Genomic DNA, 15,029 nt, shown 5'->3' on the forward strand with positions numbered 1-15,029 from the left:
AAGACAAATATCTTATGATATCACTTTATATGTGGAATCTAAAATGTGACACAAGTGAACTTCTGCAAAACAGAAACAGACTCACAAACATAAAAAGCAAGTTATGGTTACCAAAGAGGGAGTAGGGGAGTGATACATTAGGAATTTGGGATTAACAGATGCATACTACTGTATGTAAAATAGATAACCAACAAGGGCTTACTGTATAGCACATGGAACTAGATTCAAAAAAGAGGAAGACCTAAGGATAGAAGGCTGGGTCATTTTGCCCAACCATTGGGCAGAAAGAAAAAGAGAAAAATAGAAAGTAGTTGGAAAAATAAAGGTCAAGGAAGCAGGAGGAGGTCAGAAGATAGTGGAATCAAGGAAAGAAAATGGAAGAATCTATAAAGGAAGCCATTAGCATTGTTGTGTGTTGTGGTTCAGTCACTCAGTCGTGTCTGACTCTTTGTGGCCCCAGGGGCTGCAGCACACCAGGCTCCCCTGTCCTTCCACACAGCTATGTGTAGCAATAGTCAAAGTGGAAGAACCAGAGAATGTTCTCACAATTGGGAGGCCACAGTCGTCTTAGGTGGAGCATTTTAGTGGAGTTGTTAAGGGTGAACATTGGATGGATTAAGGAACAAAGAGGACATGGAAAATGTTAGTGCAAGCTAGTTTGCCACAATAATGGAAGAAGCTTGACAGCAGAGAAAAGTAAAGAGTGGCGGTTGGAGATAAATGCAATGTTGAAGTGGCAGAGATGTGACTGTGCTTATATGCTGAGATGACAGAACAAGTAAGGGAGGGGGATTCGTGGAAGAAGAAGAGGAAGCAAATGTTGAGCACAGGGAGGTAGCTGCTCTGGATGAAAATTGTCTTTTTTTCTGAGATGGGAGGGAAGAATTAGTTTGCTATAGATATGGATTCATCTAGCAGACTGCTGGTTCATAGTGAAAAGGTATGACAAGACAGCAGGCAATCCAAACGGCTGATAACACTCATGGTTAAGATGGGAAGTCTATCTATTTTAGTGGGGGTAGGAAGGAATCTCCAGCTAAGAGGCTTTTGAAATACTGGTTAAAAGCATGGGCTTTAGAGGATGAGAGGACAGCAAGTAGTAATTTTGACACTCCCTAGCTGAGTGACCTGAAGTTGTTTAAATCCTTTTCTAGGCTTCCAGGCCTTCATTTGTAAATTGGGAATTATAATAATATCTATGTTATACCATTTTGTGAAGATTTAATGAAATCATGCATGTAAAGTGTCTGCCGTCTCATAGGTACTCATGTCTAACTGGGCTGAAAAAAAGTTAGGACCAAAGTAGACATTCAGATATGTGTATAGACCAGGCCAACTTGGAACCATTACAAAGAATCATTGGAATTTAGCCATCATCCTAGAGACTAGCTGGGGTGAAGAGCGAAGCACTTCCAAGAGCCAGCGGGGAGCCCGTGGGTTGTGGCCGGCCCTGAAGATAGCAGATCTGTGCCGGCGCCCAAACGGAAGCCCTGCTGAGAGCCTGCTGAGAGCAGCCTCTGAGATCCATCCTGCTTGTGTAAGTAGTCCCCACTTCCTGGTGAAGATGGCCACATAAGCACAGGAGCCTGTCAAATTCCAGCTAAAGCGTCAAAGGGAACACGAGAATCGGAAACTCCATCACCACTGCTGAGAGCTAGAGCAGAACCCTTTTCCTTTGTCGAAATGTCAAGTAAGATTTTGCCAATGGGACCCTATCTAGAAAAGACACTAGGGCTCCCTTACTGAGAAAGTGGTACTGTCCTAAGAGGAAAAAGGCAAAGGAGGTCTTGAAGGCATTGTAGTAATCCCTTGATACGTGGGATCCATGGTAGGAAGGCATGACAGTCTCAGGATCAGCAGGGAATGCCTCCCTCACAGTTCTTACGAACCCGAGGGCAGTCACTGCTTGGGGCCAGGCACTCATGACCGCATCATACGGCCAGTAGTTGCGCTGAACTGTTGAGGATTCTCCACAAGCTCACACGGTTCTTTTCAGTCGATTTTGTGGTCACATAGAGAACGAGATCAGGTCATTCCGGATTTGGCTCCTGGCACAATGACTTTGCCATACACAGAGAAAGCTATGACCTCAGCTCATAAAATGTCAGAGTAAGTCTCCCACCAAGATGTGTAATCACTAAATGGGTAAAATGTCATATAGCATAGATCTAAAAGAGGATTAGAAAAAATCCAAGCAAACTATGATGGGATCTAAGAAAAATCTATTCACTGTTTTGCTGAGAAATACTAGGCCAGATAAAATAGTCATCATTCAAGGATGAATAAACAGACAAAATAAAACCTCATTATGAGGCAAATGAAAAATTTTGTGACTTGAAGAAATGAAAATATAGCACTCAAGAGGCAGAGGAAGAGCATGCTTTTGAAAAAGATTTACTACAGGAAATGGGAATAAATTTTAAGCAACATATGCTTTGTGATCTAAATAACATTCAAAGACCTCATGAAGCAGGAGATGAAAAATGAGAGAAGAAAATATATTGAGGTAAGAAAGAAGCTGGTTAAGGAACTAAATATAGAGTAAGATGAAAGAAGGAAAAATGCTATAAAACTGAATATGAACTATCAAAATGGAAAATGCATTAGAAGCAATAAAGTGATTAATTGGCAATGTTTATAATGAAATCAGTAATATAAAGGACAAATTTGAAGTCTTCTTCTAGAATTAAAAGAAAGTGAAAATTATACAAAAATGCTGTGAAAAGAGATGATAGATGCAGAGGGCAGAAAGTGAAACCCAACATGAAGAAAACTGGTACTGCCAAAGAAAACACCTGAATAAATAGGAAAAGTAGCAGTGCTATAGCAATGTTATATGTGTGTGTGTATATATATATATATTTTAAGTTTTAGAAAATAAGTAAGTAAACACTTGTAATAATTTGAAAATAAGTAAGTAAATAAAAAAGATACCTGAACTTAAGTAAGTAAATATTCAGATCAAGTGGGCTTGATGAATGCTAAACAAAATTAAAATAAACAGACCAGCTTCTTTGAAAGTTTGAAATTTTAGTTTTTCATAAAAAGAATTATGGAAGACAGGGAAAAAAAAACAAAAGAAAATAATCAGGACAAGAAGTTAATAAAGCAACATCTTCAGAGGCCTAATTTACCAAGATCTAAGAATGCTAAACCTAGACACATTATTATTATTGTACTTTTTTGAAGTCAGTAAATAAGCATTCTCTCATACCAAGTGTCAAAACCTAAATCAATCAAGTCATCTTCATGACAGAAAAAAATAAAAGTTTTCTAGATAATCATAAAATAAGTTCAGTTTTAAAAATATCCTGTAAAATAAAAATGTACTTTGTTAAAAGTATTTCAGTATTTACTGCCAGTAAGTACTGAAATATTTTAATGTGGGATCAAGTCTAAATTGTTGTAAATACACTGTAGCTACAATAGAGATTGCAAACTTCATCTTTAATCCTTGGAAGAGAAAATATAGCATGTAAATAATAATATCTAGCAAATAAGAATTTGGGTCTAAATCCTCAGATAGTGGAGGAGACCTCAAAGAAGGGAAGGCAGTATCTCCTGTTTACAGTGCAGAGGAGAGAAAATGGTAGACACATTCTTCCCCCTTGACATGAACAGAGAAATAGAGTTGTTTATTATTTAAAGGCAACTTTGACTAAAAGTAAAAGTCAGATGTATACTTTTTCATTAGAAGAGAGAAAAGAGAAAGAAAACTTGTATGATAGAGTCAAAGATAAATATTAAAGGAGATAGCAAAGAAACTGAGACAAAATCTAAATCAAGCTGAGTAATACAAACATATAATTTATGACAAATATAATGACTTAATCATATTAAATGGCAAAAATTAGGTCATTAGACAATCAGCACTAATTGTCTATTAAAGATAGCTATGAAAGATTAACACAAGAAAATTGAAAGTATAAGATCATATTTAAATATAAAGAACTATTCTCCCCAACTAACAGTTGGAATTACAATCATACAAGATGAACTAGATTTTCAAGAAAAAAAATTTTAAGTGTCTCATAGATAATCTGTTTTTTTCAATGTTGGTAAGAAGATCCCAAATTAAAATGTATCAGGATTCAACTTCCATGTGCCAAATAACAGAATATATAATAAGCATAAAGCAAGAACTGTTAGAATTAGAAAGAGGAACTGACTGCAATGGATGCATAATAAAAAATGAAATATTTTTCTGTCCTTAAGAGTTAAAGTAGGCAATAGGCAAAGAAATGGGGTATCTTATATCATCAACTGAGTCAATTTGAAAATGCGCATGGAGATTTATTCCTCAAATAGAACATGCATTCTGCTTTTAAATATTTGGAAACACATAAAATATTATATATGTTTGATCAGAAAGATAACTTCAGAATTTTCTAAAACACAGATCTATGCAGATCATATTCTTTAATCAAAATGTAACAATTAATAGTTGAAAAAGAATAATTTTTTAAAAATTTCCCAACCTTTTTAAGTAAAGAAAAAAAGAAATATTCTTCTGGGTCAAATATGAGATTAAAAATGTAATTGCAAAATACTTAGAAAATTGCAATTATAAGCATACTACATATTCAAACCTATAGTATTTAGTTAAAGCTGTAGTTGGGCTTTCCAGGTAGCACTAATGGTCAAGAACTTACCTACCAATTTAGGAGACTTAAGAATCATGGGTTTGACCCCTGGATAGGGAAGATCCCCTGGAGGAGGGCATGGGAGCCCACTCCAGCATTCTTGCCTGGAGAATCCCATGGAGAAAGAAGCCTGGCAGGCTGTAATACATAGGGTTGCAAAAAGTCAGATATGAGTGAAGCGACTTAGGAGGCATGAGAGTTTTAAAAAATAAAAGAAACAAATGAATTAATGCATTAATTTGAGAAACTAAGAGCAAAACAAAGCATGGCTAACAGGAAAAAAAAGAAAAAAGTTATTAAGGATGAAAGCAGAAATTAAAACTTAGTAAACTAAAAGGAATAGAATGGAGAAATAAATCCAAGTGGTTCTTTAGGGGAAAAAGTCAACAATAAATAGAGCAAAAAAAGAAAATATACAAACTTCTGTTTATTCTAATCAAAGAAAAAATTTGAGATGAAAAAAATTAAGGATAAGAACGTGTCATCTTAGACACGAAAACACTTGAAAATCTTGATATAATGAATCATTTCATTCTTATCAAACATGAATATTAACTGCTAAGAAGCAGGAAACATTCTTGAGAACAAAAGAATAAACAAAAGTAAATATTTACCTATTCAGAGATGTAAAGCAAAATTCTTTCAAATTTTAAAGAATGAATAATTTTCTGACTTATTAACTCTTCAAGGGCATTAATACATGGGAACAAATCCTATTTCAAGAACTGGCAAAACTTTAACACCAAAAACTTATAAAACTAACTCAAAAGAGAAAATGACAAAGTAACCTCACAAATATTGAGATTTAGATGCCAAAATCTAAAATGCAATACTACATTTACCTAGCTGTTTGTGAAATAATGGAAACAAACCCTAGCAGATTTTCTTCCAAGAATGCAAATATAAATCAATATTATGAATTAATTTAATTTTCACATCAATATGTCACAGAAGAAAAATAAAGTTATTATTCAAAAATATGCCAAAAACTATTTTGCAAAAAATGCAGCATCCATTTTTAGTTAAAGCACCTGATAACTAGGACCATAATAAGAGTGAAGTATTCTTTCTTAAATTGGTACAGATTATCTATCTAAATATGTGATCAGTTCAGTTCAGTTTCTCAGTCATGTCCGATTCTTTGAGACCCCATGGACTGCAGAATGCCAGGCTTCCCTGTCCATCACCAACTCCCAGAGTTTACTCAAATTCATGTCCATCTAGTCAGTGATGCCATCCAACCATCTCATCTTCTGTCATCCCCTTCTCCCACCTTCAATCTTTCCCAGCATCAGGGTCTTTTCAGTGAGTCAGTTCTTCTTGTCAGGTGGCCAAAGTACTGGAGTTTCAGCTTCAATATCAGTTCCAATGAATATTCAAGACTGATTTCCTTTAGGGTTGACTGGTTGGATCTCCTTGCAGTCCAAGGGACTCTCTTGAGAGTTCAAAAGCATCAATTCTTTGGGACTCAGCTTTCTTTATAGTCCAACTCTCACATCCACACAAGACTACTAGAAAAACTATAGCTTTGACTAGACGGACCTTTGTTGGCAAAGTAATGTCTCTGTTTTTAATATGCTGTCTAGGTTGGTCATAATCATAACTTTTCTTCTAAGGAACAAGCATCGTTTAATTTCATGGCTACAGTCACCATCTGCAGTGATTTTGGAGGCCAGGAAAATAAAGTCTGTCACTGTTTCCATTGTTTCCCCATCTATTTGCCAAGCCAGGCTTCAACATGAACTGTGAACTTCCAGATGTTCAAGTTGGATTTCGAAAAGGCAGAAGAACCAGGAATCAAATTGCCAACATTTGTTGGATTATCAAAAAAGCAAAAGAGTTCCAGAAAAATATCTACTGCTGCTTTATTGACTACACCAAAGCCTTTGACTGTGTGGATCACAACAAACTGTGGAAAATTCTGAAAGAGATGAGAATACCAGACCACCTGACCTGCCTTCTGAGAAATCCATATGCAGGTCAAGAAGCAACAGTTAGAACTGCACATTGAACAGCAGAGTGATTCCAAATAGGAAAAGAAGTGAGTCAAGGCTATATACTGTCACCCTGCTTATTTAACTTATATGTAGAGTACATCATGAGAAACACTGGGGTGGATGAAGCACAAGCTGGAATCAAGATTGCCAGGAGAAATATCAATAATCTCAGATATGCAGAAAGTGAAGAGGAACTGAAGAGCCTCTTGATGAAAGTGAAAGAGGAGAGTGAAAAAGTTGACTTAAAGCTCAGCATTCAGAACACTAAGATCATGGCATCTGGTCCCATCACTTCATGGCAAATAGATGGGGAAATACGTGATGTTAACAATAAAACTCCAGGAACATTGACTTTAAAAGAAGAAAAAAATACATGGATGCTTTTTATTATAAATACTATTCAACATTTTTCTGCAATTCCTAGCCCATGAAATAAGATCTGATAGAGAGGGAGAAGGGGTTAGTGATTGAAGAGGAAGAGGAAACTATTACTCTTCATTCATTTTATGATGGTCTATCCTGAAGTCTTAAAACCAGGGGAAAAGAATCAGTTAAAAATAAGAGATTTTTATTGAGAGATTTCAGCTTAAGTGACCGATCATAACCAAATATACAAAAATCAATTGATTTCATATATAAAAGCAATAAATAACTAGAGGAGTTGATTTAAACATCTCATTCATAATGAAATGAGCAAATTATCTGGGAATATATTTAATAGGAAATGTTTAAGACCCATAGGAAGAAAGCTATAAAATTTATTGTGGATTTAAGACTTCAATGAATGGAGAGAAACACTGTATTTTGTTCCAGTTTGTTTACTGAGAACTTGTAAAGCTGTCAAGTTTGAACGGGTCCCAGAGCAACAGAATCTGGTTCCACTCAGGAACGTAGATGCAAAATTCCTAAGTAGAGCAGCATCATATCAAGTCAAGCAGCATATGGAAATGGTAACACATCTAGAGCAGATAGGGTCGATTCTAAGAATGCAAAGCTTGCTCAACTTCAGGGCAGAAAACTTGCCTGTCTTGTTCTTGTCTATATTCCTGACATTTACCATAGTCATTGACATGTACATAATAGTGTTAGTCATTCAGTCATGTCTGGTTCTTTGCAACCCCATGGACTGTAGCCCACCAGGCTCCTCTGGACCATGGAATTCTCGAGGCAAGAATACTGGAGTGGATAGCCATTCCCTTCTCCAGGGGATCTTCCTCACCCAGTGATCAAACCCAGATCTCTTACATTGAAGGCAGATTCTTTACCATCTGAGCCCCCAGGGAAGCACATATACATAAAAAGTTCTCAATAAATATGTGTCAACTGAATGAACATTATGTTGTCCTTTGTTTTGCTACATTAGTAGATTAAAGGAGAAAATCTTGTCAATGTATGACAAAACCCACTGAAATGTTGTGAAGTAATTAGCCTCCAACTAATAAAATAAAATTAAAAAAAAAATAAAAATAAAGGAGAAAATCTCCTTAATATCTTAATAGATGTCTGAAAAAAATCATTTGAGAAAATTCAAAATCCATTTTTCATTAAATGCTAAGATAGAAATAGAATGAGCTCTTTTTTTAATCTTGCTAATGTTTTCTACTAGAAATATGCAGCAAGTGTACTACTTAATAATAAAATATTCAGGAGCAAGAAAGGTGTGCTTACTATCACCTTAATTTATCACAACTTTACTGGAATTCTTGGTTAAAAAATTAATCCCGAAAATAAGAATAGTGAAAGGGAGGAGTAGATGAAACAAAATAGTTTTTATGTATAGTTGACATTATTTTTAGCTCAGATAATGACACTTTAAGAGGATCAAGAGACAACTGATAAGTAAAGAGATTGACTTCAAGATCAACATGCAGAAAGCTTTTGGCTTTCCCACACCCTAGCAATAACTGAATAAAACTTTAATAATCATCCCATTGACAATTAACAAAATTGAGTAACAAAATAATTAAGTTTTTAGGAATGAAACAGAAATATGCCAAGACCCAGAAGAAAATATATCATAAAGCTTAGTGGAAAAGTTGAATAAATGCAGAAGAGACCATGTTGCTAGGTTATATAGATATCACTTCTTTGTAACTTCTCTATAAATTCAATTAAATCTTAATTTAAAAAATCCCATAGGAATTTTTATTTTGTTTTTTGGAACAGAACTCAATAAGCCACACTTCCAAACTTTGAAAGAGAAAATAAAAGAAAAATCAAGATATTTTTGAAAAAGAGAAATCAAGAGGGTCAATTTGCCCTGTCAAACATGAAAAATAAACTATAATATATTGCAACTACACATGTTGCAGCTGCTGCTGCTGCTAAGTCACTTCAGTCGTGTCCGACTCTGTACGACCCCATAGACGGCAGCCCACCAGGCTCCCCCATCCCTGGGATTCTCCAGGCAAGAACACTGGAGTGGGCTGCCATTTCCTTCTCCACTACACATGTTAGCTGGGGACTAATCAATCAATAGACAAAAAAAGAGAAGGAAATCTAGATGCCTACCAGCCAGTAATTAAAAGTCAAATACATTAGAAAAAGAAAAAAAGACCTGATGTTTAAAAAAACATTTTTATGTATCAAGGAGAAAAATAATGTTTATATAACTTTGGCATGGAGGCCTTCATAGCCAAGATATAAAATCCAAAAGACATGAAGTAACAGATGGACAAATTTGCCCACATAAAAATCAAAATCTTCTGTATGACAAAAAGCAATATGAAGCTTAAAAGCAGGTTTAGACTCAAATAAACTGTTTTTGCTTTATCCTTTAATAGATAAAGTATTCATAATTAAAGTAAGTACACTTTTAAATAGTTAAGGAAGACAACCAATTTTTAAAATGAGCAAAGGATAAGAATAAACTATTCACTGAAAAAAATCATAGTTTCTAAAGATGTTTAATCTCATTAATAACTGGAGAAAATGGGAATTAAAATATGAGAGCTTTGCTCCTAGAACATGGACCCAAGTGTCAGTGAGGGTCGGGGGACAGCCATTTTCGGTTGCTGCTGTTGGGAGTATGAATTGGCAAAGATGATTCGGCAGTATTAGAATTAAAAACACAAGTCTCCCCAGTTAGACTTTCTGTTAAGAGAAAATATACATGTACTGGGGGAGACTGAAAGTAAAAAGAGAAGAGGGTGGCAGAGGATGAGACGGTTAGATAGCATCACTGACTCAATAACTATGAATTCGAGCCATCTCCAGGAGATAGTGGAGGACAGAGGAGCCTGGCATGCTGCAGTCCATGGGGTCACAAAGAGTCGGACCTGACTTAGCCACTGAACAATAACAACTTATACATAGTTCGAAATAGGAAAATATTGGAAATGTATGTATCTGACAGTATGAGTCACTTCTAGTACTATGTAATCTATATGGGCAAATAAAAACAAATATTGCAAGGGCAGAGAAAAGGAATTATATAGACTTGTATATAAGAACATAAAGAGGAAGACATTGTTAAATAAAAATAAACTCCATCTGCTTTAAGACTTTGTTCATCTTGAATCCTCAACATCTTAAACAATTCTTGACATACAGGTTCTCAATTAAAAATCTCTTGAATAAATAAGTGTGAAAATAAGTGTATGAACCATTTAAATATAATGGTCCTATTAATATTTAAAACTGAATATGAACAATGTTTACAAGTATAGAAAAAGGACTGAAAATTTAACAGCAAATATTTTTAGTACTTCTAGGAGTCAAGTTTAGGAAAAGCTGTCATTAGGAAGCATCTCAATTATCCTTTCCTGCATAACAAACCATTCACATTCAGGGACCTAAAACAGCAGTCATTTTCTCATTCTCTCCGATTCCATGGATCATGAATGTAGACAGAATGCAACAGAGACAGCTTGTGTCTGAGCTAAGATACCTGAAACCTCGTCTTAAAAGACTGGGGTCTTTTAAGGGGTGACTAAACCACCACCACCCCTAAGCTCACCCCTCAAAAGACCGGGACTCGATGTCTGGAGACTTCTTACATGTCGGTGCCCAGGTTAGGACGATTTCAAGGCTACTCCTCTGGGACTGTCAGCTGCAGTGACATCTGTGTGGCCTGGGACTCTTCACAGCACGGAGGCTTCAGGGTTGGTGGACTTTTCCTATAGTGACTTAGGAATCCAGGAGCAAGTGTTCCCATGGACAAAGTGGAAGGTGCAAGACCTGTCATGACCTAGCCTTCAAAGCCAGCCAGCATCACTTCTGCCATGTTCTATTGGTTGAAGCATTCGTGAGTCCACCCAAATTCAAGGGGAGGAGTAGTAAAGAGCCACCAGAGAGGGGAAATGTTTATTTTTGTTAATCTTTTTTTTTTTTTTTAAGTAACCTCTTTAATTTGAGAATTTACTCATGACAGTAAAAGAGGTGATGAAAAACACAGAATCTGAAACCAGAAAACCCAAGTTCAAATTCTGACACTTCAGTCCTAATAGCTGACTGATCCTGGGCAAACCCTTAGCCTTTCTGTGCCTCGGTTTCTTTATATGTAAAATTAGAGATAATTACAACAGCTACTTCATGACTGTTGGGAAGATTTTGTGTGTCGACACATACAAAATTCCTTAGGACAAAGTCAGGCATATTGTATTAGGCATAACTATTATTTGTGTGTAAAAATTTTTAAATTGAGCCTGAATAAGAAATGGTCTTTTAAAGATTCAACAATAATGAGAGATAAAGCTTTGTATTAAGTGGATATTCCTAACCCTCAGCTGGGCTTCCCTGGTGGCTCAGTTGGTACAGAATCTGCCTGTAATGCAGGAGACCCAGGTTCAATCCCTGGGTCGGGAAGTTTCCCTGGAGAAGGGATAGGCTACCCACTCCAGCACTCTCGCCTGGAGAATCCCATGGACAGAGGAGTCTGGTAGGCTACAGTCCATGGGGTCGCAAGAGTCAGACATGACTTAGTGACTAAACCACCACCACCCCTCAGGTAAATTTAAAATCTTCTGTCTAGTTGAGTAAGCCATCATTCTAAAAACCACAGTCTGAGCTTCCTCATGACATGGCTGCCTCATGCCTACTACAGAACAGCTCAGGACCCCAGAAATGAATGTCTCAGATTAACCACGGAACAACCTACCTTGTCCTAATCTCTGGAGTCAGCAGTCTCTTCCGCCATGCTCTGTTGGTCTCTAGAGTTGGTCCAGATTCCACGGGAATATTCTCTTTCGGAGGAATGTCAAAAAAAATTGAAGATACATGTTAAAATTTCTATGTCCTCTCTTTCCAGGACAGCATGTTGGAGTAAGAACACTTTTAGATCAGACACATCCCTTGGGTTTGAATACCATCTCGGTCACTTGCTGTTTAGACTTGTTATGGCTATTTAATAAATTAGCACATATAAGATACTTGGTATATACCAAATTAAGTGTTTAGTAAAACCTAGCTGCATTGTTTGAGATAAAAATTAAAGTTTTGTTTCTATGGCCGGATGGGTATTTTTTGGGCTGTTGTGCTATAGAATAGGAAATTTCAAAAACTAAACAGTAGGTAAATTCATATGATGTGCCAGTATAGAGAGGCAATAAAATTGCTAGATATTCATCTTCTTAGAAAACACAAAAAGTGCATGTATCTGCCCAAGGAATTCTCCCCAATGCATATTCCCAACTGGGGATATATGTCTAGTTTTCAATTTTTAGGGTTGCCTGCATGCTAAGTTCTGTCGTGTCTGACTCTTTGCAACCCCATGGACTATAGCCGGCCAGGCTCCTCTGTCCATGGAATTCTCCAGACAAGAATACTGGAGTGGGTTGCCATGCGCCTTTTCAGGGGATCTTCCTGACCAGGGATGGAACCCGTACTTCTTGTGTCTCCTGTATTGGCAGGGGGTGTTCTTTACCACTAGTGCCACCTGGGAAACCCAGGGTAGTCTAGTTCCAAGCAAAAAAAAAGTTGAATATACACCTCCTCCTTCCTGTTTCTAATCACCTTAGCTTTGTGGCACATATCTAGAAAATTCAGCATTTATGGAAACCCTTTTCAGGAGTGACCACAGAATTCTCTTTTCTTATGCCTAAATGGTGAGCAAGGTCTCATAAAATGCATATCACATCATTATATTATGTTTAAACACTTTTATTTCTCCAGAGAGTTTAAAATATACAAACATGTGACTCTGTGAGGAAATGATCCAAAAAAGATTATAAATACGGCCATAAATGTCAAAGTTTCTAAAACATTTCCCTGGCTCTATATTCAGAAGAAAGTGTTTACACAGTGAGCACACGCCAGCATGTTTTATGACTGTTATTGTGGGCATTAAATGTTACAAATGCAATCTGTTTGACATACACATAAACGATGATCTCCACAGAACTTTAAGAAGCACCTCTAAGTCTGTGGGCCTGATCGGCAGGAACAATCGCAAAAGGCCCGGGCAGCAGGCGCTCCAGAGTGAGGAAGACGTTGCCCTAGCTCGGAGACAATTAGGAATTCCTCTTCAGGTGACTAAACAGCAACTTCAGGTTTTTTCTTAATCAATATTTAGTTTTAAAACTGTGTTTGTTTCTGAAAAGTGTGCTACAGTTAATAGTTAATCATCACTTGTGTTCCTGTTTGACTCGTTCAGGATAATCAATATTTCTTTTCTTAAAAAAAAAAAAAAGAACACAGGAAAGGAAGAAGAAAGGAAAGCAGGAGAAGGAAAGGAAATGCAAAACAGGAGAGAGGAAGGAAGGAAGATGGAGATGGAGGGAGGAGGGGAAATGGAGATGAAATGGAGATGAAGACAGGGAGCAAGAGAGAGGGAAAGAGAGAGAGGAAAAAGAAGGAAATGTCCCCCATTTAGACTTGCCCTGTCTAGAGGGTCTCTTGTAAATGTCCCCCATTTAGACTTGTCATATCTAGAGTGTCTCTTGGAAATGTCCCCCATTTAGACTTGCCCTGGCTGGAGGGTCTCTTGGAGATGTCCTCCAGTTTAGACTTGCCCTGACTGGAGGACAAGACTTGCCTCTTTCCTTCTTGGACCCTCTTACTCTTCAATGAATCAGCAGTGAAGTTGACCTTGCCAGGCCCATCCTCCTTTGAAAGGAAACTACTCCCCCTTCAGCCCCTGCTGCCTGCCTGTTTTCTACAATCCTCTTTCCTAACTTACATCTCAACACCAGTAGCTCTAGAGCTGTGATGTCCAGCATAAATCTAACGTGAGCCCCCAATGGGAGCCTCATGTGTAATTTTACCTTGGCAAGTTGTCACATTAAGGAAAGTTAGAAGGAATAGGTGAACTTCATTTGAATAATATATCTTATAAGCCAGTATATCTAAAATATAATCATAGGAACATGCCATCAATATGAAAATGAAATACTTTACACTTTTTTTTAGTACTGACTTTTTGAAATCCAATGTTTTTTCCACACATATAACTCACCGCGATTAGAAGTAGTCACATTTCTCTTGTATTCTATCCTTCTTACTGCTTCCTATTCATCCATAACATAATCGCCACTTAGCTTGAACCAGTTTGAGTTCGGCTCTGCTTCTTCAAGCAAAGCTGAATACAATAGCCACAGTGGTCACGGTGTTTCTTTGTTTATTTCCGGTCTTCAAGAAATTATTTGGTATGGCACCAAATTATTTATCTTCAGTTGTCTGCCACTGGAGATGTTTGGGATTATTTGTGCTTTATGGGATGATATGGTTTAACTTTATCTTCCTATCATGTACCCTTTTCTATTTGAGGTTACATTATGTTTACAAAAATGGGCTTCCCTGGAGGCTCAGACAGTAAAGAATCTGCCTGCAATGTGAGAGACCTGGGTTCTATCTCTGGGTCAGGAAGATCCTCTGGAGAAGGGAATGGCTACGCACTCCAGTATTCTTGCCTGGAGAATCCCATAGACAGAGGAGCCTAGCGGGCTATAGTCCATGGAGTTTCAAAGAGTCAGACATGACTGAGTGACTAATGCTATCTATGTTTGCAAAAATACTGATACAATGCATTTTTTCATCTGGCAATTGACAGAATTCCTTTTAACAATGCCCTGTGAGACTCTTACGAAAGTTAACATTAAATGCCTTAGCGAGGGGCTATCCCTCATAACATATAATTTCATTATTTTAAATCCAAGTAAAGATCAAATTTTCCAATTCATCTCAGCCATTTATTAACCTTAGGTTTCTTGATGATTAACTTTGATGACAATAGCATTTCACACCATGTTCAAATATAATACTTTGCTTCTTACTCTACAGTGGGGTTATTTTGAGATAAATTTTTCTACTCTGGAGCGATTTAGAGAAACCACAAGTCTGAGTTAATTATCCAAGCCTCAGTTTGCTTATTAATTAAATGGAAGAGTTCCTTGACTGTAACCTGTTCTGACAACAACAGATCTTAATTATACTTGGTGTATGAATGCAACAA

At 36.9% G+C, this 15,029-nt stretch overlaps 1 long non-coding RNA gene across 2 annotated transcripts in view; it reads right to left on the reverse strand.

Annotated features, from left to right (window-relative positions):
* The window catches only part of LOC136173468 (uncharacterized), a 51,195-nt gene that overhangs the window by 35,607 nt on the left and 559 nt on the right, over window positions 1–15,029 (reverse strand). Inside the window, exons 2-3 of one of the 2 annotated variants that reach the window (XR_010664235.1) lie at window positions 11,739–11,823; window positions 4,657–4,781 (exon numbers count right to left, since the gene is read on the reverse strand). This is a non-coding gene — a long non-coding RNA (uncharacterized lncRNA). Of the gene's footprint in view, window positions 1–4,652; window positions 4,782–11,738; window positions 11,824–15,029 lie in introns of both variants that reach the window. The other variant, XR_010664234.1, reaches the window with a different exon arrangement.

This window comes from Muntiacus reevesi, chromosome 8, assembly GCF_963930625.1.
Source record: "Muntiacus reevesi chromosome 8, mMunRee1.1, whole genome shotgun sequence".
Lineage (NCBI taxonomy): Eukaryota > Metazoa > Chordata > Mammalia > Artiodactyla > Cervidae > Muntiacus > Muntiacus reevesi.